Source organism: Myotis yumanensis, unplaced genomic scaffold (assembly GCF_028538775.1).
Source record: "Myotis yumanensis isolate MYYU_CA2020_CCGP unplaced genomic scaffold, mMyoYum1.0.hap1 SCAF_3, whole genome shotgun sequence".
In the NCBI taxonomy this organism is placed as follows: Eukaryota; Metazoa; Chordata; class Mammalia; order Chiroptera; family Vespertilionidae; genus Myotis; species Myotis yumanensis.
The window spans coordinates 121,508,529-121,534,184 of NW_027223754.1; the positions used below are offsets into that span (position 1 = coordinate 121,508,529).

The following is a 25,656-nucleotide window of genomic DNA, read 5'->3' on the forward strand; positions in this document are numbered from 1 at the left end:
ATTGATTGTGCAAGCCCCTCCTTTCATTGATGTCCACCTTCTGTTGACAGACATCTGCCCTGGGAGAGAAATGAGATGAAACTCTCTTTCTTTTCATTGTAAAAAGCATTTGAATTCCTAAGGTGTGATAAGGCCACCCAGCCATCCACAGTCAAAGTACACATTTTCATGGAGGATGTTCCCACTCTTGAATAAATTAAAACAATTTTTTGCTTTTAATTTAAACTTTCTTCTATAACTGTTTTCTTGTTACTTAAAAGCTAGTTTTTTTGAAACTGCTTCCAAAGCTTTTCAAGCTGTATATGTCCTTGGAATGAATTTATAAATAAGAATTGAGCCCGGCCAGTGTGACTCAGTGGTTTAGCATCGACCTATGAACCAGGAAGTCACAGTTTGATTCCAGGTCAGGCCACATGCCCAGGTTTTGGCCTGATCTGTGTAGGAGGCAGCCGATCAATGATTCTCTCTCATCATTGATGTTTCTATCTATCTCCTTCTCCCTTCCTCTCTGAATCAGTAAGAATATATTTGAGAGAGAGAGAGAGAGAGAGAGAGGGGAGTATATATGTTTGTAAATAAGAAAACATGTATTTGATGGTCTTAGAAAGTCTTATTATCTTTCATTGAAACCTGTGCAGTATAGGGAACTCCATAGATTCTCTTAATTTGAAGAAAGTTAGAGGGAAAGGTACTAATTCAGAGTTCCTTGGGAAAATGTGTCACTTATATATTTTTTTATATTTATTTTTTTTAAATCAAAAACTGAAATGTTTTCTATTCAGAAAATATATTTGGATCTAAATATCTTCTATAATTTTAACCCTAAAATATCAATTTAAATATTTTAAAAATGGTTGGGATGTTTGTTTGTTTTAAATAAGTTAGGTTACTGGAGTTCTACATGTTACTGGATCACCTGGGGTAATTTTCTGATTGGAAAATTAAGAATTATAGTCAGAGGGGAGGACATGAGAATTTTTAAAGAACATATTCAATTTACTTTAGAGCCGAACCTCTCTTATCATGTGACTTGTTTTGTATGTTTGTTAAACTATATTATCACATAAGCATTGCTGCTATTGGGACAAACAGTGACAGCTGATTCGGGTCATTTGAATGTACATTGTCCTATTTTTTTAAAAAATATATTCTATTGATACTTTACAGAGAGGAAGGGAGAGGGATAGAGAGTCAGAAACATCGATGAGAGAGAAACATTGACCAGCTGCCTCCTGCACACCTCCTACTGGGGATGTGCCCGCAACCAAGGTACATGCCCTTGACCGGAATCGAACCTGGGACCCTTCAGTCCGCAGGCCGACGCTCTATCCATTGAGCCAAACCGGTTCGGCCCACTGTCTGTTTTAATTTGTCTGTTTGTTTTGACTCTGTCATATGCTCAAACTTCAGTGGAAGTCATGAGAACCTATTATTTTTGCCTGCTCCCTCCTTTACGTTGGAAATATTCTTTTTTACTCAGAGGGACCTTAACTTCGATGTAAGGGATTGTTTCCGTTGCCAACTGTTTTCTTCCTTGCCAAGTAAGACGGTTGTTGTGAACTTCTCTGTGATGCCTTCCCCAGGATATTTGCAGATTGGTTGGGAAAAGTCATTTCACCCTCAATCTTTGCATCTCAGGTGCTGAGGTGCCGAGGGTGCCATGGCGATCACGGGGAAGCAGACCAGCCGGCACCTCTGGCCCCAGAGGTTCCAGGGGTGCCGGCTGGCCTGTGCCCGGGCTCTCTCCCTCCGAACGCCATGGCAATCACGGGGAAGCAGGCCAGCCGGCACCCCTGGACCTCCCGGGGGGACCGGGGATGCCGACTGGCCTGCGCCCGGGCTCTCTCCCTTTCATCCACAATGCGATCACTGGCCACAGGCAGCCAGCACCCCAGGCCTGGGGTTGTTGCCTCACCTGCCGCCAGGCTTTCCAATGGCGTTCACCTGCTGGGGGGAGGGAAAAGGCTGCCGGCTGGGCCACCTCTGCCCGCCGCCCAGGTCTTGCCTGCCGCCTGGGTTTCCGATCCTTTTGCCTCCCATGATTGCGCCTATGTATGCAAATTAACGGCCATCTTGGTTGGCAGTTACCCGCAATCTTGGTTGGCAGTTAATTTGCATATCGCTCTGATTAGCCAATGGGAAGCGTGTCGGAGGTACGGTTAATTACCACATTTGTCTATTATTAGATAGGACTAGAGCCCTGTCGCACGAAGAGATTCGTGCAATAAGCCTTCCTTTCCCCTGGCTGCTGGCACCGGTTTGCCTCCGGCACCCGGGATCCAGGCCTTCGATCTGGCCGGGCTCCAGCCGGAGCTGGCCCCAGAAACGTCCGGCCTCGCTGCTCCGCCGGCCCCAGGGCCATGAGGCCTCACTGCTCCGCCGGCCCCGGAAACATCAGGCTTCACTGCTCTTCCGGCCCCATAGCCATGAGGCCTCGCTGCTCCGCCGGCCCCGGAAAAGTCAGGCCTCTCTGCTCTGCCAGCCCCAGAGCCATGAGGCCTCACTGATCCACCAGCCGCGAGCCATCAGGCTTCGCTCCACCGCTTGGAGCCTACGTATGCAAATTAACCACCATCTTTGTTTAGTTAATTTGCGCTCTCCTGATTGGCTGGTTAGCATAGCGAAGGTACGGTCAATTTACATGTTTGTCTATTATTAGGTAAGACTAGAGGCCCAGTGCACAAAAATTTGTGCACTGGCGGGGGGGGGGGGTCCCTTAGCCTAGCCTGTGCCCTCTCGCAGTCTGGGACCCCTTGGTTGATGACTACCTGCTGGCTTAGGCCCGATCCCCACGGGGTTGGGCCTAAGCTGGCAGTCAGACATCACTCTGGCAGCCCAGGAGCCTTGGGGGATGTCCACTTGCCAGCAGGGAGCAGGCCTAAGCTGCAGTCGGATATCCTAAGCGCTGCTGAGGAGCCGAGAGAGGCTCCCACCACCAACACTGTACGGGCAGTCATCAGCCTGACTTGTGGCTGAGCAGAGCTCCCCCTGTGGGAGCACAATGAACACAAGGGGACAGCTCCTGCATTGAGCATCTGCCCCTGGTAGTCAGTGTGTGTCACAGTGACCAGTCATTCCCAGTCATTCTGCTGTTAGGATCAATTTCCATGTTACCCTTTTATTATATAGGATAGAGGCCTGGTGCATGGGTGAGGGACGGCTGGTTTGCCCTGAAGGGTGTCCCAGATCAGGGTGGGGGTTCTGGTGGGATGCCTGGCCAGCCTGGGTGAGGGGCTGTGGTCCATTTTCAGCCTGGCCACACTCCCTTCAGGGTGGCGGGAGGTCCTGCTGGGGTGCATGGTCAGTCTGGCTGAGGGGCTTATGGCTGTTTGCAGGCTGGCCACAGCCCCCAGCCACCCAAACTCACAGTAGAGTTCCCAGTAGCTGGAAGCAGGTATATGGGATTTATTTATCTTCTATAATTGAAACTTTGTTGCCGTGAGCAGAGGCCACAACTGACCAGGGTAGGCGGGAAGCTTGGCTTCCTCCATTGCCAGGACAACCGAGTCTCCTGCTTGCTCCAGCTCCGAGGCTAACAGCCGCCATTTTGGTTGGGTTCATTTGCATGTAATCGCTCTGATTAGCTGATGGGCGTGGCTTTCAGCATAGCGGAGGTTCAGTCGATTTGCATGTTTCTCCTTTATTAGATTAGAATAGTGGCCCGGTGCATGAAATTTGTGCACATTGAAAAGGAATTAGAGGAAATATTTTAATATTGTTATTTGCCCTTCCTCTATAATAAAAGTGTGAGAGATAAAAGGAAATGAGTACATTGTATATGAAAATAATACATAATTTTATTAATAAATAATAACAACAAATTCATGATATAAAAACAATATTGATGCAAATAATGACTGATAAAGTGATTAAACTTATTGTAATATCTCCCTGTATACCACATTAAGAGTGAAAACACTTTCAGAGTGCTTGACTAATTTCCCCTGGAATAAAGTATTTACAACTTTAACTTTAACGTCACACGCTCTTCAAACTTGAGAGTAAGCAACATATAACTGCCCATGTGCGAAAATTGGTTCAGGTAGGAGTATTCTTACTCTGTCTAGAGTTTGTCCCTGTGATTTATTAAGTCATTGCAAATGCTGGCATCATGGGAAACTGTCGTTGAGTTAATTTAAACAGGAGGCCAGTGTCAGATGGGGACAAATCAATTATGGGAATCAGAACAACCTCTCCCTCTGCAGATCCCGTTAATACTTCAGCTTCGATAATGTTCGGTCGTAATCTTTTGATAATAAATCTGGTACCATTACAAAGACCCCATTTACTATTATGATTTCTCAATAGCATGATGATTGCAACCACTTTCAATTTTAATTTAAGACATGGCATTCCTGAAGGAGTAATACTATTAAGAAATTTAATGTGAAAATTTTCCTTTTCAGTATCATCTGTTGAGTCAACGGAATCATCACTCAAATATGTGTGAAACTCTCCATCAAGTATATCCAAAATTTCTTCATTTAATTTTTGAACATGCTCATTTTTTGGACAAAGAACTGCATGTTTAGATATATTTTTAATATTATCTATAGATATACTATTTCCAAAGGTGGCTTCAATAATAGATCCGTTACAAATCATTTCATGGGGGATTTCAATAATATCCATTCCTAAATGAAAACTGCTATCAAGTTTGCCATCTCCAAGTTTTACTAACCATTCACTATAAGCAGAATCCTCTGATCTCATATTTGTTTTAAGAGACAACTTTCTAAAACATCCCCAATCATCACAGTACTTTGAACTTGAGTGTACTATGGCCGATCGCATAGCATGTGGTACAGTACTGAGGCATTGTCAAAAATCCCCTCCGAGAAGGAGAATTTCCCAACCAAGTGCAACATTCAAATTCATAATTTCTCTTAGTAATCTGTCTACGTCGATTATAGCATGACTGGATGCCATGGTGCATTAATCAATAATAAGAAGTTGGGCCTTTTTAATGGTTTTAGAAGCTTCATTCTTTATATCAAGTCTAGAAATTAAAGTTTCATTTAATGGAATGGGTAATTTATATGCGGAATGAAAGATTCTTCCACCAAGAAGTACATTTGCAGCAATTCCTGTAGATCTTGTGGACAAAACAGTACCACCACAACCTCTAATATAATGTGTTAAAACTTTATACAGATATGTTTTTTCACTGCCACCTGGACCATCCAAGAAAAAGCATTTGGGGTGTACAGTTTGCTCTTTGATGGCTGAAGTTATAGTCTGAAAGGCTGCCAACTGTTCATCATTCAGAAAATTTATCAAAACCTCTGCCTGTTGTTGCCCATACAATTTATCACATGTATTTGCATTCATTAATAAAGGATAGTCCGGAAGTTTGAAATGTGAACATTTCATTCCATGCAATGTGAATACCTCCTGAATTTCGTTAAGGGCATGCATTTCAGTTCACACAGGCACCTTCTCTTCAGTGTAATTTCCAACAGAAATCTTCAATAAAATGAGATTTATTCTCATCCTATAATTTGTCTGAGCAGAAGGACATCCAAACACACATATGCATGCAAAAAGTTGCCGTAGTTGTTTGGGCATATTAAGGATGATTGCATCATCAGTCGTATCTTTCCAGATACTGTTGTCAAGTAATAATCCTCGGTTTTTAGCAGCTTCCTGAAATGTATCATAAGTTAAACCTCCTACAGTTCGCAGATCCTCAAAACTTATCGCAACTTTTACATGCAGAAGCAAATGTCTAAGGTATTATCATTCTGGTTCTCTAAAGCTCACAGTGAACAGTCTACCTAATACTTTATTCCCACCATTTCGGTGTTTTGTCCACAAAGAATTATTAAACACATAATGCTGTGGAATCTCCCAAAATCATAATTATGTGCTTCAGAGTCTTCTCTATTCAATAAGAACGAAGCCATCAAAGTCGACTTATGCCTTTTAGCCCTACCCAAAACTTCAGCAAAATCATCGGCATGAAAATACAAATTCTGATCATTTGGCAAATGAATAGCTAATCTTGTGATTGCATGAAATTGGTCATGCATCTGCATTCCAAAAAGTCTACAAACAGACTCAGGAGCGCTCACATACCTGTAATCAATGAAGTGCTGTACTTCGTCATGATTGATAATATTTTTCTCAGAAATTTGAATATTTGCACAAGCATGCCCTTTATAGATGTATTTAAATAGATATTTGACACTTCTAATTGATGCACACACTTCAACATTTATATGACAGTTATATTGGAGGCACAAATACAGGTTATAAGGGGCAATCCAAGTATTATCGACAATTTTATTTCCAATAGAAATGGTACTACAAGATCTTCGTTTGTATTTGGGATATCCATTAATATTTCCATTGGTCACATTTTGAAATTCTTTTGGATATCCCTTTGAACATTTTCCATACATGGACTATTTGGATTTTGTATTCCACATGGTCCATGTACCACATTTGATTTTACAATCTGAAAAAGTCGAGGACACTGGTCCTCATCTGTAATTTCTGCCTTAACTATACGGTCAATGTCATCTTCTAAATGTAATTTGGACTCACTAACTAATATCAATAATATGTGAGTGTGAGGCAGTCTGCATTTCTGAAATTCAATGACATGAATCTTAGCTATTACTTTGCCAAATAAATTGAATTTACATATATCATTTAAAAGAGCGCTCAGCTTAATATTAAAAACTCTGGCTACCAAGTCAGGTCCGTTTTCAACTTTTTGCCAGCATTGTAAACTGTTTGTGATATCTGCCCATTTGGGGTTGCATGTCATGGTTATAAATAAATTGGGCTTGCCATACTTCCTTACAATTGCCATAGCATCCTGATATCGCTGCTGCATACTTCTGGGACTACACTCAAAAGATGATGGAAGTATTATCATTTTACCAATCGGCACATTGTGATTTTCAGATCTAGATTTGAGATAATCCATCAAACCACTATATTTTTCAACTCTCAACTTAGATTGGTTTGCTTTGATGAAATTTATCCGCTTGGCCTCCATTTTTGAATACGAATCCACAATGAACTGTTAATTTTCCTGCATTTAAAATAGGATTGAATGTGTCCCTCACAAAAAGATGAAATCATAATACTGCCTTTGATTGACTCGTGTCCTTACATTTCGCCTAGTATTACTGTCGATTACACTGTTATCTCTAAGTATTAATGCAATATCTGTTCCCCAGCCTTTTTCACCATGAGGAAAAAGAATAGAATATGTCATTGCATCTAATGTAGGAAACAGGATACTGATTTGTTTCATTTTAGTGGCACTTGGATTATTGGGATCTGGTTTACAATGAATGAGCATGTCCATTACAAAAGGAGGTTCTCCATCTTTGTTTCTGAATATGACAGCAACCTCGGTTACATGAGGAGAATTATATCTACCTGGGTCTCTGTTACGATCGTATTTAACTGCCATTGTTACTGCTGTGGGAGCAATACCTTTTGCTGCTGCTTCAGATTGGGCTTCCTATTCTACCTCATGTAGCATCTTGTAAGATTTTGTTAATTCATTTATTTCATGCACGAGGTTGTTGATGTTGATCATGAGTCTTTCTAAGCAGCCCTGATTTTCTGGCATTGCTAATTTTTTACTTGTAGCTTCAGCTGTATCCAAAATATAGAGTTGAGCAAACTTCCGAGAAACACCATCCAAAGGATGTAAAGTTCCAGTACGGTGATAAATTTGTCCGTGTATTCTAAAATAGTATGGCCCATACCCTGATAGCAATGCAATATTTCCACCCATGGAAGCAAACGCAAAAGAACTATTTATGGATCGAATATTTTTCATGAAATTTTTATGGTCAGAATCCTCGTTTGTCATTAATCTTTTTAAATATGCCGGGTAATCTGGAAAATGTATATCATTTGGAAAGACTTTCCCTTTGCTACAACATCGAGTGAATTTCCCATCGGATGGTTTTTCAACAGAGAAATTTAGGGATAGGCAAAATTCACATTGAACAGTCATTCCACCACAACTGTGTTCGAGAATTGCATCCTCATGTACTCCATGTTTGCTGAGAAGGCAGTTCCTACCAGTATTGGTAGTACTTGCTGATGACTGTTCTCTAGACTGTCATCGCCACCGCCTTCTTTCAACCTGAAAGGCACGTGGGTCTTTAGACATTTTCTGTCGATGACGTCGGTGTTTTTCAGCTTCACAGTGACGTTTTTCCAGTAGCTGGTCTTCAGGTACATTCTGTCGCAGGCGCCGCCTTCTTTCAAGATCAGACGCACGTTGCTCTTCAGACATTTTCTATCGATAACGCAGGCATCTTTCGGCTGCAGAGCTACCTTGTATCAACAGTTCTTCTTTGGACATAGTCCCACCTCTCTACTATCACGGTCTGAGACGCAGGTGAATGAGAGTCCTGGCTGTCAGGCCGCTGAGAGCTGTGTGACCAATGCCTGATTCTGGCTAATTCTGTGGGGGTGGGACTTCCTCCTCCCTGCTCTCAGTTTTCACAGCTGTGATGAGGAAGCTGGATGACAGAGGGTGCCATGCCCTCCAAGCCACCAGTTTTCTCGCTATACTGGACCCCGTGGTGGCGTCTGGCGCTGCCTGCCCCGTCTCGCCCGTCCCCGATCTTGGGCCCGAACCCCGCAGGCGGTATATGGCGCTACCCGCCCTGCCTAACCGGTTGGCATCTGGCGCTGCCCGCCCAACCTCCCCTTCCCCCGGTCTGGGACCTGGACCCCGTGGGTGGCTTCTGGCGCTTCCTACCCACCTCCCCAGGTCCCGATCTGGGGCCCGGACCACAGGGGTGGTGTCTGGTGCTGCCCACCCCGCCTCCCCCGCGTCCCCAATCAGGGGCCCAGAACCCCCCAGGCAGAGTCTGGCGCTGCCTGCCCATTTCCCCCATCCTCGATTAGGGGCCCGAACCCCGAGGGTGGCTTCTGGCGCTGCCCGGCCTGTCTCCCCGGGTCCCATTCTGGGGCCCAGACCTACTGGCAGCATCTGACGCTGCCTGCCTCACCTGGGTATGCAAATTTAACCGCCATCTTTGTTGGGTTAATCTGCATAGTAACTCTGGCTGGTGGGTATAGTAAAGGTACGGTCAATTAGCATCTTTCTCTTTTATTAGTGTAGATAAATGACTTAGTATTTGCACGTAACCTATGCACATCCTCCCATATACTTTAAATCATGTCTAGATTACTTATGATAATATAATGTAAATGTTATATAAATACTTGCTATACTATATTGTTTAGGGAATAATAATAAGAAAAAAGTCTCTACATGTTCAGCAACTGTCATAGGTCTAACTACATAGTACATGTCAGCAACAAGGTAGCTCTTTCCCCCCAATATTTTTGATCTGGAGTTGGTTGAACCCATGGGTGCAGGACCCACAGACAAGGGCCAACTGTAGTTTTGGACAATGTGAAAATCTGTATCATATTGAGAGACTACTGGATGATGTGTGTGGAATTAGCATAAGCATATTAAAAACTAAACAAGCTTTTAAAAGGCAATTATTAACTCTAGAAAAATAACATTATTCCATGAAAAAACAATCATAGCATAATGACTTAGCAGAGACTAAAAACAGCTAATTACATCAGGAGTGGCAGGGAAAAGGGATGGTAAGAAAGCTACATCTTATCCATCACAAGAGGAAGGTACCAATCACCAAAATCCACAAACCAAGAAACAAGAGAACATAGGTTATAATTTCAAAATGTGCTATGAGAAAAGTACATTTCTTAAGAAACAGACAAAAGAATTAAAAGCACCAGCCCATCGCGCCAAATTTGATAAATTTGACTTTTTAAAAAAAAATGTTTTCATTTATTTTAGAGAGAGGAATGGAGAGGGAGAGAGAGAAACATTGATGAGAAAGAAACATGGATCAGCTATCTTCTGCATGCCCCTACTGGGGTTCAACCCACAAACCAGGCACGTGCCCTGACCGGGAATCAAACCAGTAACCTCCTGGTACATGGGAGAATGCTCAACCAACTGAGCCCAACCTGGCACGGCAATAAATTTCTATGTTGCTCCCTAAAGGAGAACCACTGCCATTCAAATTCTCCTTTGCCTGTAGCCTAATTTTCCTTAGAACCCGGGGTTGTGTTTAACAATTTAATACAGGGAAGTGAGCATTACTCAGAAAGGTAAACTGAGAAAACTACTTTGCCCAACTCCAAACCATGAAAACCTCTGCAGAGGCAAATAAACCTCTGACTAGTTGTAATCAAGGTCTCCCAAGAGCCCTCTTGGGCAACTGTTCGTACTTACAGTGCCAATTGGACTCTCAAATATCCCAATCTTGCCATCCTCCAACACCTGGTACAGCACTGTCATGAAGTATATCTGGATGGAATAGGGTGTGAAGGGAAAAGGGAACGGATGCCACCGATCTCCTGGTTTTTATCAGCCATGATCCTAAGGGGAGAAAAATATCTGGTAGTTCTCTGATGAGCCAGGAAGAACCGGCTTGAAATCTAGAACAGTTCTTAAGAGCAGTCTCAATACTGATTACGGATTTTCTCCTTAGGCTCTACATTATTTGGCAAGAAGAGATCATGTTCTCTCCATCATGTGCATATCCCCATGAAGACACACCAAATCATGCAGTCCACCCAGTGACATTTATCACAAAGGGCTCTAGAAGAATACAGAATACGAAAGGCCTTATACAGAAACTCCCTGCATTTCACCTGAGGTACTTTTGCTGCCTGGATAGCCTTCTAATGCCTCCTCGAGAGGCTTGGAGATTTCCTCTCAAAGACTTGTGCCCTGGGATCAAAGATGTTGCCTGTATTCACTTCTGCAGCAGTCTTCCCTCACTTCTGCACAGGGCGGTATGTGCATGACAAATGCTGCTTTATCCTGATGGGAGACCTGTCAATAGAATCATGACACACAGGCAGAGAATTACAAGTACAATTATAGTTTTTCTGACATGGCACAGGTTAATGTACATAACCTTATTTTACATACACCTTTAGTTTGCTGCTTCGTTCATCCTGCCTTCCATTTCCGTACAAACCAGAGCTGCTTCCAAAAAAAGTTTTGGCCTCAAGAATCAGAGCCTTCTGTCTGGCTCCTGCCCTTTTAAAACAGATCACTGGTCAGCCTACAGACATCTAAGGCATCCAGCCTGATCGTATCAGCTCTGCACTTTCTGTCCCTGCCCAGGGAATGAGGAATCCTCAAGGACAGCTCAGCTCCTCAGGGAAGTCTCTCCCTTCAGTTGGCCCCCCTACAGTGGTCAATCACCCTCCCTCCAAATACGTGTGCATGCACACACGCAGGCCGCTCTACGCAAAATCACTCTTTGCTGTCATTACCCTGCTTTTAGTTTCTTCATAGTTCTTAGCACTCAATTCATTGAGTCCTCCCCACTACAGTATAAGCTGCATAAAAGAAAGAACTTTGTCTGTCTTGTTCTTCCCTGCCCCTAGCACTCAGCATGCCAGGTGCTCTGACAAGTAGCAGGGATTCAATAAAAATTTGATGGATATACAGCAAGCTTCACATGGGGGCTGTAGGTGGAGGTTTCTGTTACAGAAACTTCTTCAGAGGTGTCAGTGGAGGATGTCCCATAACTTAAATATCTAGTGCAAGGCCAGTTCGTTAGTCGTTACAAACTGTTTTCATATAACCTCACACCCACCATGTGGTCAGTATTATTACTAGCTCTATTTTATAGATGAAGAAACTGACAGAAAGATTAAATGACTTGCCCACTTGGTGTGGCTCAGTGGTTGGGTATTGACCTATGACACTAGGAGACACGATTCAAATCACGATCAGGGCACATGTCTGGGTTGCAGGTTCATCCACAGTAGGAGGTGTGCAGAAGGCAGCGATCAATGATTTTCTCTCCGTTTCCCTTCCTCTCTGAAATCAATAAAAAATTTGTTTTTAAAACAAAAAGTTAAGTGACATGCTGATAGTCACATAGCAATTGCCCGAATCCAAGATTTGAATGCACATCTGCCAGACCTTCAAGCTCCTAAGCTTTGTATTTCCTCATTCTTCTCTCACCAGGGTAAGGTGAAAATAGACTTGTTTACCAAACTGAAACAATACAGAAAAAAAGTAATTATTGCCCTAGCTGGTTTGGCTCAGTGGATAGAGCGCCAGCGTGTGGACCAAAGGGTCCCAGGTTTGATTCCAGTCAAGGGCACATACCTCAGTTGCAGGCTGTTCCCCGGCCCAGGCCCTGGTTGGGGCATGTGCAGGAGGCAACCCATCGATATGTTTCTCTGACATCGATATTTCCCTGTCTTTCCCTCTCTCTTCCACTTTCTCTAAAAATCAATGGAAAAATATCCTCGGGGGAGGATTAAAAGAAAAGAAAAAGTAATTATTATTTCACTCCCCGTGGATGGTAATTATGGATCTCATTATTCCAGAAACAGCACAAGCTAAGTCAGAAGTTAAAGAAGGGTTTAGATAAATCCACAAATAGCAGATACACTATGTGTGCTTTAAGAATGCTTGGTGTAGCTTTTTCTGACCTCTTCAGATTGGCTGCCTGAAGGATAACCATGACCTTCCACACAAGTTCTTCCTAGAATTCCCCACCAGTGCTAAGGCACAAACCTCATGCTCATTAAATGAGGTAATAAGACGTTATGTGAAAGTGTAAGTTTTAAAAGTGTTCATTTTCTTCAGTCTTCAATTATCACTTGTTATTTACTTGGGTATAAATTATTGCTACTGATTGAACTGTGTCCCACCCTCCCTCAAATTCATGTGTTAAAGCCCTAACCCCCAACATGAGACTCTATTTTATTTGGAGGGAGGGCTTTTAGGAGGCAATTAACAGAAAATGAAAAGGGTAATTAAGATTAAATTAAGGTATAACAGTGGGTCCTAATCCTTATTAAGATTGGTGGCCTTCTAGGAGTAAGAGAGAGCTCTCTCCTTACCAGCCATGTGAGGACAAGTACTAGTAAGAAAGGGACCGACCTTCTGCAAGACAGGAAAAGGGTCCTGGACAGGGAACAGACTAGGCTGGAACCTTAATCTTCGACTTCCCAATTTCTAGAACTGTAAGGAAAAAGAAAAAAAAAAAAGAAAAGAACTCTGGCCGTGGCCAGTGAGCCAAGTGGTTAGAGCATCAGCTTGCAGATCCAAGGGTCCTTCCTGGTCAAGGGTACCTGGGGTGCAAGTTCCCCAGCCCTGGTAGGGGCGGGAGGCAACCAATCTATGTTTCTCTCCCACGATGTTTCTCTCCCCCCCCCCTCCTACTTCCTTTCCACTCTCTCTAGAAATCAATGGGGAAATATCCTCAGGTGAGAATTAAAATACAACAAAAACAAACAAACAAAATACTCTGTTGTTTAAGCCACCCAATGTATGGCGTTTTGTTATGGCAGCCAGAGAAGACAGAAACAATTTAAAAGCACAATCCCCATTTTAAGCCCCTAAAATGCTTTAACTTCACACACCTGGGAGACAACACAGCCACAAAAGAAAACCTTTTCTGCACCTACAGTTAATCCAGGCACAGCACCAGCAGGGCTGCAATGCTCCCACAGCAGGGGACATGGCCCGGCCTCCCACCTCCATCCTCAGAGCTCTCACATCCTGTAGGAAAAACCTGCTACTTGGTGTTTTTTCCACTTTTCATTGCACATCCTCCAACAATCTGGTCAATTCCATTCAACCGAACCCTCCTGACTGGACCCCACTCCACCTTGCTTTTCTGAAGGGCAGAGCCATTAACAGTATGGGCTCTGAGGTCAGGCTTCTAAATTTGGGACCCCAGCTGTATTCTTGCCTAAGTTAATAGCCCTAACCCTCAGTTTCCCCGCGTGTAAAGGAGAGACAGATAAAACTGCATATCCATAAGGCTGCAGTGACCACTAAATAAGTAACTTATAAAAAGCGGTTAGCACAGATGGGTTACTGAAGTCCCTGGTGCGTGTTAGTTATTATTACTCCAAAGCACAGCTTCAGTTCAACTGCAGATCCCGCCCTCACTCACCTCCCATTCGCCCTTGCACAGGTTTCTCGCCTATCAATCACACGTTAGCTCCGCCCCTCCATGCCGCGAAGGTTTTTCCCGCTCCCGACGCCCCCCGCCCCTCCGCAAACAGCCACTGGTTAGCACTTACACCGGAGGACGTCCTTTCTCATGTAGGTTCTCCTGTCCTAAGCTTTGTTACCACGCGACACCGTGACCACTCTCTTCCCGGGCGAGACAGCTTCGCTTCAGGACAGGCGGCTGAGGTATGAGAGATAAGGTCGCGGAGCTTAAAAGCGCGGCTACACCCAGTCCCCAGAGGAGCGTGCGGCGGAGCCACGCCCCGCGCCACTGCGCGTGCTCACTTGGGGACGTGGGCGTGGTCTCTTTTTGCACCACTGGGCTTGCGCGGCTGGCTCAGGGCGGGACTGTTTCCTGGCGGTAGGAAAGCTGCAGGTGATGGACCCTGGGCCAGCCTTTCTAACCACACACAGCCTTTGGGCTTAATGCCAACCTGCGACCTCCCTCGCGGTCCTTGCCCGGTGCAGGATGTGTGATCCTCCCCGTATTGGCGCAGATGTTCTAACCTCCACAGATGATTGGCTTGAAGAAATGGGCTCATATTTACCAAGCACTGCTGGCAAAAAGGCTAGCAGAGAATTGAGAAACCAGTATTCTGATCCTCCCTCTTGCCAGGCCTTAATATGTGAACGTGTTATTTCTACCTCTGAATGAACAGTACTCGCCTCAACTGGGCTGTACAGGAACTTGGACGTCTTTTTTTTTCCTATTTTAGTTGTCATGCAATATGATATTAGTTTCAGGAGTACAACAATACTGACTGGACATTTATGTATCTTACCTAGTATTCACACAATTAAATCTAGTACCTATCTGACACCATACTTACCTATTATAATGTTATTGACTTTCCTGTATGCTCTACTTTACTTCCTCTTGACTGTTTTTATAGGTGGCAACTTTTTAAATATATATTTTTATAGATTTCAGAGAGGAAGGGGGAGGGAGAGAGAGACAAAAACATCAATGATGAGAATCATTGATTGGCTGTCTCCTGCACACCCACTACTGGGGATCACCCACAACCCAGGCATGTGCCCTGACTGGAATCAAACCTGCAACTCTGAGTCCAAAGGTGGATGCTCTATCCACTGAGCCAGACCACATAGGGCTATAACTAGCGATTTGTACTTAATTTCTTCACCTTTTCCCTAAACCCCATTCCATCTGGCAACCAATGATTTGTTCTCTATGTGATTTTGTTTCCGTTTTGCTTGTTCATTTGTTATGTAAATTCCCCATATTAATGAAATCCTGTGTTGTTTGTCTTATTTCACTTAGAATAATACCCTCTCGGCCTATCCGTGTTGTTGCAGGTGGCAAGATTTCATTCCTTTTTATGATTGAGAAATATTCCATTATATATGTCCCACATCTTCTTTATTCATTCTTTATCAATCTATGGATGGACACTTAGGCTGTTTCCATCTCTTGGTTCGTGTAATAATGGTGCAATGAACATAGGTCTGCATATATCTTTTCAAATTAGTGTCTTGGATTCCTTTAGATAAATATCCATAAGTTGATTTTTTGGTCATAAAGTAGTTCTATTTTAAATTTTTTGAGGACCCTCAGTACTGTTTTCTACAATGGCTGCACCAATTTACAATCTCACCAACAGTGCACAAGGATTCCCTTTTCTACATCATTGCTAACATTTGTCTTTTGATTTAATGATGATAGCCATTCTGACAGGGGTGAGGAGATATCTCATTGTGGTTTTAATTTAATTTAATTTGCTTTCCCAGATGATTCATGATGTTGAGCATCTGTTCATATGTCTAATAGCCATATGTATGTCCTCTTTGGATAAATGTCTAATCAGGTCCATTGCACATTTTTAAATTGGGTTGTTTGGGGTTTTTCGGTGTTGCTGTATCATTGGCAGATATGTTCTCTTGTTCAGTGAGTTGCCTTTTTTTTGTTGATTGTTTTCTTTGCTGTGCAAAAACTTTTCCCTTCCCTAAGGAGATACCCCCCACACACACTCCTACAAACACAAAATCATTAAGAGCAATGTCAAAGTGTTTACTGCCTATGTTTTCTTCTAGGTGGTTCATGGTTTCAGGTCTTACATTTAAGTCTTTAATCCATTTTTAGTTTATGGTTGGATATGTTATTAGAAAGCAATCCAGCTTCATTCTTTTGCATGTATCTGTCCAGTTTTCCCAACAACATTTATCGAAGAGACTGTCTTCACCACATTGAATATTCTTGACTCCACTGTGTTAGATTAACTGAGATGTGGGTTTATTTCTGGGCTCTCTATTATGTTGCATTGATCTGTTTGTCTTTTTATGCCATAGCATGCTGTTTTGATTACTGTAGCTTTGTAGTATAGTTTGATATCAGGTAACTTAATACCTCATTTTTGTTTTTCTTTTAGGATTGTTTTGGCTCCAAAGGATCTTTTGTGATTCCATTTAAATTTTAGGCGTACTTGTTCTAATTTTGTGAAGAATGTCATCGGTATTTTGATAGGGATTGCATTGAATCTGTAGAATGCTTTGGGTAGTATGGGCATTTTAATGATGTTAATTCTTCCTATTTGTGAGCATGTTATACCCTTCCATTTCCTTGTATCTTCTTCAGCGCATTTCTTCAATGTCTTACATAGTTTTCTGAGTGCAGGTCTTTTACATCCTTGGTTAAATTTATTTCTAGGTATTTTATTTTTATTTTTTATACAATTGTAAATGGGATTCTCTTCTTAATTTCTCTTTCTGATAGTTTGTTACCTATCTATCTACTTATAAAAGACTAATATGCAAAGTGTCCCCTCAGGAATTCAACCAGGAGACCAGGAGTTCAGTCACTCACTATGACATGCACTGACCACCAGGGAGTGACACAGAACATGGCAGGCAACCAGTGTCAGGGCACTGAGGGAGCAAGAGAAAGCAGGAGACAGGTACCCAAACAGTGGCAGTGAGCAGGCAGTGAGGAAAGGAGGAGGCAGGAAGGCAGGGAGATGAGAAACCTGATGGGCCCTGATGGCTGGCCAGGCCTAGGGACCCTACCTGTGCATGAATTTCATGCACTGGGCCTCTACTTACTGTATAAAATTGCAACACATTCCTGCATTTCTTTTTTCTTTTTCTTTTTTTGTATCTTGCAACTTCACTAAATTCATTTATTAGTTCTAATGGTTTTTTAGTATATTCCTTAGAGTTTTCTATATATAGTATTAAGTCACTTGCACATAATGACAGTTTTACTTCTTCCTTTCCAATTTGGACACCTTCTATTTCATTTTCTTGTGTGATTGCTGTGGCTAGGACTTCCAAGTTTGCGTTGCATAAAAGTGGTGAAAGTGGACATCCTTCTCTTGTTCATGATCTTAAAGAAAAAGCTTTTAGCCGTAGTCAGTTTGGTTCAGTGGATAGAGTGTCGGCCTGAGGACTGAAGGGTCCTGGGTTCAATGCCAGCCAAGGCACATGCCTGGGTTGCGGCCTCGATCCCCAGTGTGGGGTGTGCAGGAGGCAGCGATCAATGATTCTCATCATTGATGTTTCTATCTCTCTTTCCCTCTCCCTTTCACTCTAAAATCAACAAAAATATATTTTTTAATTTTTTCAGATATTTAAAAATTTTAAAAAGAAAATAAATATCTTTTATCTCTTCACCATTGAGTATGATGTTAGCTGTGGGTTTGTCATATATGGCCTTTATTACATTGACATATGTTCCCTATGTACCCATTTTGCTGAGATTTTTTTTAATCACAAATGGATGTTGGATTTTCTCAAATGATTTTTTTGCATCTATTGATATGATCATGTGATTTTTATATATCATTTTTGTTTATGTGGTTCAGAGAGGAAGGGAGAGGGAAATAGAAACATCAATGATGAAAGAGAATCATTGATTGGCTGCCTCCTGCATGCCCTCTACTGAGGATTGAGCCTGCAACCTGGGCATGTGCCCCTTGACCAGAATCAAACCTGGGACCCTTTAGTCCACAGGCCAACACTCTATCCACTGAGCCAAACCAGCTAGGTTTTTTGTTAATCCTCACCCGAGGATATTTTGCCATTGATTTTTAGGAATAGTGGAAGAGAGAGGGAAAGACAGAGAGGAACATCGATGTAAGAGGAACACATTGATTGGTTGCCTCCTGTATGAGCCCTGACCAGGGCCCAGGCCGGGGAGGAGGCGGCAATCAAGGTATGTGTCTGTGACCAGAATCGAACCCGGGACCCTTCTGTCCATGGGCTGACGCTCTATCCACTGAGCCAAATCGGGAAGGGCTCCAAACTCATTTAATAAGTCTATCATAATTCTGGTAACAAAATCCTGACAAAGATGTTATAGGCAACATGAATGAATGTCTATGTTGAAAAAAATAAAATAAAGCCACTGTTTCCTTTTTGATTTTCTGACTGATTGATCTATCCATTGATGTCAATGGGGTGTTAAAGTCCCCTCCTAGTACTGTATTACTGTCAATATCTTTCTTAATGTCTGTCAATATTTGCTTTATGTATTCAGGAACTCCCACATTGGGTATAGACAGTTACAAGAATTTTGTCCTCTTGTTGGATTGATCCCTTTATCATTATGAAGTGCCATAGTCACTTGTTACAACCCTTGGTTTAAAGTCTATTTTGTCTGACATAAGTATTGCTACCATATTTTTATTTCATTTCTTTTCCACTTTCATGAAATAGCTTTTCCCCCCACCCCTTTATCTTTAGTCTGTGTGTATCTTTTAATCTAAAGTGGGTCTCCTATAGACCATATACTATGGGTCTTTTTTATCCATCCAGCCACCCTATCTCTTTGATTGGAGCATTTAGTCCATTTAGATTTAGAGTACTTATTGATAGGTACGTAGTTATTGCCATTTTATTCATCGGTTTCTAATTGTGTTTGTTGTTCTTCCCAGTTTGTTTTTATTCCCTTGCTTTCTCTCTTGCATGTTGTTGACTTTCAATAGTGTTATACTTAGATTTCTTTATTTTTTTTTTTTATATCTCTTGTCAATTTTTGGTTTGTGGTTAGTATGTGCTATACCAGTGGTCGTCAAACCCAGGATCGCGAGCCACATGAGGCTCTTTGGCCCCTTGAGTGTGGCTCTTCCACAAAATACCACGTGGGGGCGTGCATGTACAGTGCGATAGAAACTTTGTGGCCTATGGGCAGAAGTTGGTTTTCAGCCTGGGCAAGTCTATTTTGAAAAGGTGCCATTAGAAGTGAGGGGTGTCAGTCTGTCAGGCTATGGGAGACTAGGCACAGGCGGGCCGCGGGATACACAGCGCTGGGGAGGCACGCGATTCATGCAGGAGTTGAGTGAGCCAGTCAGTCAGCAGTCTCATTTTGCAGTGGTTAGTGCTAGTCCCCTCAGCAAATCGCACACGGGTGACAAAAGATAGAGGAAACAAGTATACAAGACGAGTATGGATGGGAGAGTTAGAAGGGGTCGACCTCAGCAAATGTACCTCAACCAGATTGAGGACGTTTTTAGCAAACGCCAGGTTAGGAGTACCCTAATTAAATTAATAACAATGTACCTACCTATATAGTTTAAGTTTAAAAAATGTGGCTCTCCAAAGAAATTTCAATCGTTGTACTGTTGATATTTGGCTCTGTTGACTAATGAGCTTGCCGACCACTGTGCTATACCAAGCTATGTTTTTTTTGTTGTTGTTGTTGCTTTGGGTTGGATTATTTTATTTTATTTATTTTTTTAATTAAATGTTTATTGTTCAGATTATTACAGTTGTTCCTCCTTTTTCCCCCCCATAGCTCCCCTCCACCCACTCCCCCCCCCCCCGCTCTCAACGCCCCCCCCCCACTGTCCTCATACATTGGTGTACGATTTTTGTCCAGTCTCTTCCCACATCCCCCACACCCCTTTCCCTCCCAAGAATAGTCAGTCCACTCCCTTTCTATGCCCCTGATTCTATTATATTCACCAGTTTATTCTGTTCATCAGATTATTTATTGACTTGATTTTTAGATTCACTTGTTGATAGATGTGTATTTGTTGTTCATAATTTGTATCTTTACATTTTTCTTCTTCTTCCTCTTCTTAAAGGATACCTTTCAGCATTTCATATAATACTGGTTTGGTGGTGATGAACTCCTTTAGCTTTTCCTTATCTGCGAAGCTCTTTATCTGACTTTCAATTCTGAATGATAGCTTTGCTGGATAAATTAATCTTGGTTGTAGGTTCTTGGCATTCATCACTTTGAATATTTCTTGCCATTCCCTTATGGCCTGCAAAGTTTCTGTTGAGAAATAAGCTGAAAGTCATATGGGTATTCCCTTGTAGGTAACTTTCTCTTACTGCTTTTAGGATTCTCTCTTTGTCTTTTGCTCTTGACATTTTAATTATGATCTGTCTTGGTGTGGTCATCTTTGGATTCCTTTTGTTTGGGGTTCTCTACGATTCCTGGACTTGTAAGTCTATTTCTTTCACCAGGAAGGGGAAGTTTTCTGTCATTATTTCTTCAAATAGGTTTTCAATATCTTGCTCTCTCTCTTCTTCTGGCACCCCTATAATTCGGATGTTGGTTCGCTTGATGCTGTCCCAGGGGCTCCTTACACTATCTTCGTATTTTTGGATTCTTTTTTCATTTTGATTTCTGGTTGAGTGTTTTTTGCTTCTTCATATTTCAAATCTTTGACTTGATTCTTATGATCCTCTAGTCTGCTGTTGGGAGTCTGTATAATATTCTTTATTTCAGTCAGTGTCTGCTTAATTTCTTGTTGGTCCTTTTTCATAACCTCGAGGGTCTCACTAGATTTCTTGAGGGTCTCACTACATTTATCGGCGGTCTTATCAGTCTTTTTGAGGGTCTTACTAAATTTATCGGCAGTTTCTAGAAATTTCTTGAAAAACCTTAAAAGTGTGCTTTTGAACTCTATATCCAGTAGTTTGCTTTCCTCCATTTCTGTCATTTGTGACCTGTTTCTTTGCCTCCGCATTTTTTGTGCTTCCCCGTGCTGATAGAGTGGCTTTGTGTGCTAGATGTCCTATAGGTCCCAGTGGGTCAGCCTCCCCAATTACCAGAGGTGGACACTCTTGGTGCACCCCTTTGTGGGCTGTGTGCACAGTCTTGTTGTAGTTAAGCCTTGATTGTTGTAGGTATCACTGAGAGGAATTGACCTCCAGGCCAATTGGCTGTGAGATTCAGCTGTGTCTACGGTGGGAGAACTTCTGTGCTGAAGACAACCTTATGAGGCAAGACTTGGTTCATTGGAGCTTTGGTGCTCACTGACTCTGCCCCCTGCTTTGTGTGTCCCTTATGGATCTGAGGAGTTGTAATTGGATGGTCCCACTCTGACCCCTGGGTACACTGGCTCTTGGATCTAAGGAGGTGCTAATTTAGCCTCTGCCTGAGGCTACCCAAGAGGAGCTACGAGGAGATCTGCTGATTCCCCTTCCTTGTTTGGGGTTTGGAGGTGCCCAAATGAGGCCCAGCTGTGAAGCAATGTAAGCTGCTGTGGGGCTTGGGCCTTCTCTTGGAAGTTCTGGGTCTGTCTGGCCTAGCTGCAGTTTGTTAGTTAATTTTGAGATTGCAAAGGGCCAGGGCATTCATATGCAAATGCCTCTGCCACAGCTTGGGTGGGGCAGGGTCTCAGGGAATCAACAGGGTGGAGCAAGCAGCTATGGCTGATCCTCAGTCCTACCCTAAGAGGCCCCGAGTCTCAGTGTCCCGGTAATCTCTTCAAGCACCTCTGAGAGAAAGCCGCCCTCGAGTTCCAAGTTCTGCCCACTGCCAGACAGTCCAGTTTCTCCCCGTATGAGTCTATGTCACCAGAGTCTCACCCGGAACTGGAGTTCAGAGCAGTTGGGGGCTTGTGACTCCCTCCTGATTCAAAAAGACAGCCGCTTCCTCAGTTGCCAGCCCTTGCCCCGTGCGCCTCTGTACCCCTGTACTTCTGCACCTCCTCTGAGTCTCAATGTGCTTTTCTCTTTCCTTCTAGTTGTAGAATTTCCACTCAGCCAGCCTTCCTGTGGTTCTGGATGATGTCCGTCTTTTCTTTTAGTTGTATTTTTGAATTTGTTGTGGGAGGCAGCAATTTCCGGTGTTTACCTATGCCGCCATCTTGGTTTCCCGGGGTTGGATTATTTTAGTTGTCCCAAGCTATGTTTATAGTAGTCTCTTTTAAGTTGATAGTCACTTAAATTCAAACACATTCTAGAATCACTACAATTTTTACTCATCCTCTCTACATTTATGTTTTTATCATTACTTTTAGTTCTTGTGTGTCTCTTAATTTATTGTTGTAATTATACATGATCTTCCTACATACCTTTTAACCTTTGTACTAGCTGTATAGTTGGTTGATCCACTGCTTTTACTGTTTGCCTTTATCAGCTTTGTCTTTCCTGTATTTTCTATTTTTAAAATTTTTATTTTATCCTCAGCTGAGGACATGTTTTGGTTGTTTTGTTTTTGGAGTGTTTTCGTTTTTTTTGTTTTTTTTAGAGTGAGAAGGAGAGAGAGAAACATCAATTGGTTGCCTCCTGAGCAGACCTGGAATTGAACTCATAACATAGGTACTAGTATGTGCCCTGACTGGGAATCAAATCCATGACCTTTTGGTGTATATGGGACATTGCTCTAACCAACTGAGTCATACCAGCCAGGGCTTCCCTCTATTCTCTTATTCATATTTTTTTATCTTTTCTCTTCTCCTTAAAGAAGTCCCGTTAGCCCAGCCAGTGTGGCTATAGAAGAAATGGGCTCAGGAAAAACATAGGCAATAGACAGGTTCAATTAAGGGAAAGATTCTTTTGTCAGGGAAGATTCTAGCCTGTCAAGAACTGCTTTTGCTTAGAGTTTTAATTTCAGACCATCCTATGTGGTTACTTCAGGTCTCTGAGTTTGTAAGGCCTCCCCTGAGCTTGTCAGGTTTAGATGTGGCCCCTTTTTGTCCACATAAGGGGTCCTTAAACTTTTTAAACAGGGGGCCAGTTCACTGTCCCTCAGACCGTTGGAGGGCCAGACTATAGTTAAAAAAAAACAACTATGAACAAATTCCTATGTACACTGCACATATCTTATTTTGAAGTAACAAAACAAAACAGGAATACAATATTTGTATTTTCATATGGCCCTCGGGCCGTAGTTTGAGGACCCCTGGTCCACATAATGTACAAATATGCTTTCTATAACTCAACAGTGAGAGCTATTTACACCTGTTATGTATTCCTCTTCGCCTTTTTTCTAGTAATCACAGAGTTAAATATTGTGTGTCGTTTAAATTCTTCGTTGGCCAGCATTGTTTCTTTTCCTGTTCTCATTACTTCTTGCTAATTTTAAGTATATGTGCCAGTAAGAGTCACACTGCTTGGATTCAGATCCCTCCTCTACTAGTAACCAGTTGGGTGGCCTTGGAATGTTGTTTAAACCCTCTGGGCCTCAGTTTCCTTAGTTATAAAATGGAGATAATGACAGGACCTATCCTGGAGATCTCCCTCCTGGGAGCACACCTGTGCCTTTCCCCTCCCATTTCCCTCCTCTCTCTTCTTCCCCCCAGGCTGGTCCTCCTTGCCTCTCTCTTTCTCCTAAGTTCAAAGTGCCCTTTTTTTTTTGCCTCCATAACTTGTTTCTGGAGCCCATTTTTCTATTGCTCATTTCTTCTACCTCTGCGACTTTCGAAATAAATTTTCTCTTAGAGCTTGGGGGCGGGAGGGAATGACCTATCCTATGGGATTTTTGTGGGATCATTGAAATCCTCTTGGTAACATAAAGGGCTTAGCATTTTGCATGCTGCATTATAAAAGCTAAAAAAGGTTAACTATTACTCATATCAATTGGAGTTAGTTAGTGGACAGAGACAGGGCCCACAGCAGTCTGCCTCAGGCAGGCTAGTTGTATGTTTGTTCTTGACTTGCTGCAGGAAAGATTTCACAACACAAGTCCAGGTATTTCAAGAGTATGTTTATTAATGGTGTGGATAGTGAAACAGGAAGGGCTTAGGATAAAGCAGCAACAGGAGAGACCTAGGCGGTCTGCTTTGGCCTCTGGAAATGTTATAGGAAAGAAATTAGCTGAGGCAGGACTACTTTGGCTCAGAGTAAAGGGGCCTTGGAGACAGATTCAGGGGTTAGCCCAGGATGAGATGCTGCTGCCCATTGCTCCCCTGGTTGCAAGTCTCCTGGAGGCCCTTAGAGTTTAGGAGTTGCACACCTGTGGGGAATGATGAGTGAAGGGAAAGGCACAGGCACACTCCCTGCGAGCTGGGTCCTTGTCTTGAGGGTTTTAAAGGCTGGGACTTTAGGGGAGATCTTAGAGAAGGATCTCAATAGAATATTCATCTGCTTTTCCAGGCATATCCTTTCAGGGTCATGGTCTCCACTGATGGGTCAATGCCAGGGAAGGGGGTCATTAGTTAGCTGGTCCTGGCTTGCCCCCCTTGTTTTGCTGCTTTTCTGGCCCTGGAATTGAAATAAAACTGAGGCCTAGATGTTATGTCTAGGGAGGAAAGGTCACGGTATCTAAACCACATGACCAGCTATAGGAAACGTCATTAACTGAGCATCAGTCCAGAAACTGAATTATCTTAGCAACTCAGAAAGTATCAGGTTCACGACAGATACATAATCACTAAATTTATATTTGCTAAGGGATGTGTATTTATAAAGGAGCCCTTTCCAGTGAGCATAAGCTAATTTTCTCTTTGGGAAGTAGATGTGAGTTGGAATTGCTTGTTGATCATAGACTCAAAACCAGGAAAACATAGGGATTTGAGTGAGACATATTACCTAGGCCTGAGAAAGTCCCATGAAATCTGCCTGTCCTGTAAGAGAAAACACCTTTTTAGAGAGCAGTTGTTCCCATCCTCCAGACCCCATGTGCCTCTCCCTGGAATAGTACAATGTGTACCCTAATAATACTTGTCTCTCTGAACCTCAGTTTCTTTGATAACTCTCCAGTGTACATCTAATCACACTACTTTTGCTAATTAAACCACACTGTAGTGGGCATGGGACATATTCTCTTTCCTCATGTAATAGTCAATAATTAATCAAACTGAATTTCCAGGCTGCCCCACTTTCATTGACTCCAAGAGGTATTCCATGGTTTTTGAAAATGGGGGACTAGAATTCAGGGAAGAGGCAGTCAAGATGAATGGATTTGATCACCTCTGGGTAAAAGAACTAAATCTATGGTAAGTGATAGAAATTCTGAAGGAGTGAATAGTTAAAAAAAAATAGGGGGGAGGGTGATATCCCCATGCATAAGTATGAAGATGGACCTTACACCATTTATAAAACATAACTTAAATGGAATTAAACATAACTATAAACTATAAAAGTCTTAGAAGAAAATGGGGGAAACTTCGAGATATTGGATGGCAATAATTCTTGGATATAACAATCACAAAGGCTGAAAAAATAAAAATCGGTAACTTGAACTAAAACAAAATTAAAACTTCTGCGCATCAAAAGACACAATCAACAGTGTGAAAAGACAGCATATGGAATAGGTGAAAATAATTGCAAATCATATATCCAAGAAAAAGCTACTACCTAGCCCTAACCAGTTTGTCTCAGTGGATTGAGTGTCGGCCTGCGGACTGAAAGGTCCCAGGTTCAATTCCAGTCAAGGGCATGTACATTGGTTGCAGGCACATCCCCAGTAGGAGGTGTGCAGGAGGCAGCTG

General features: G+C 42.6%; 1 long non-coding RNA gene across 2 annotated transcripts; it reads right to left on the reverse strand.

Moving 5' to 3' along the window:
• Positions 1 to 8,886: 8,886 nt before the first annotated feature.
• On the reverse strand, positions 8,887 to 14,260 carry LOC139006819 (uncharacterized). Of its 2 annotated transcripts, XR_011470798.1 has the most exons (5): positions 14,101 to 14,260; positions 12,950 to 13,030; positions 11,716 to 11,872; positions 10,687 to 10,870; positions 8,887 to 10,411 (listed from the first exon to the last, which is right to left on the reverse strand). It is a non-coding gene; the product is annotated as an uncharacterized lncRNA (long non-coding RNA). The 2 variants fall into 2 exon arrangements; XR_011470799.1 differs by lacking the exon at positions 12,950 to 13,030.
• Between the last annotated feature and the right edge of the window lie 11,396 nt (positions 14,261 to 25,656).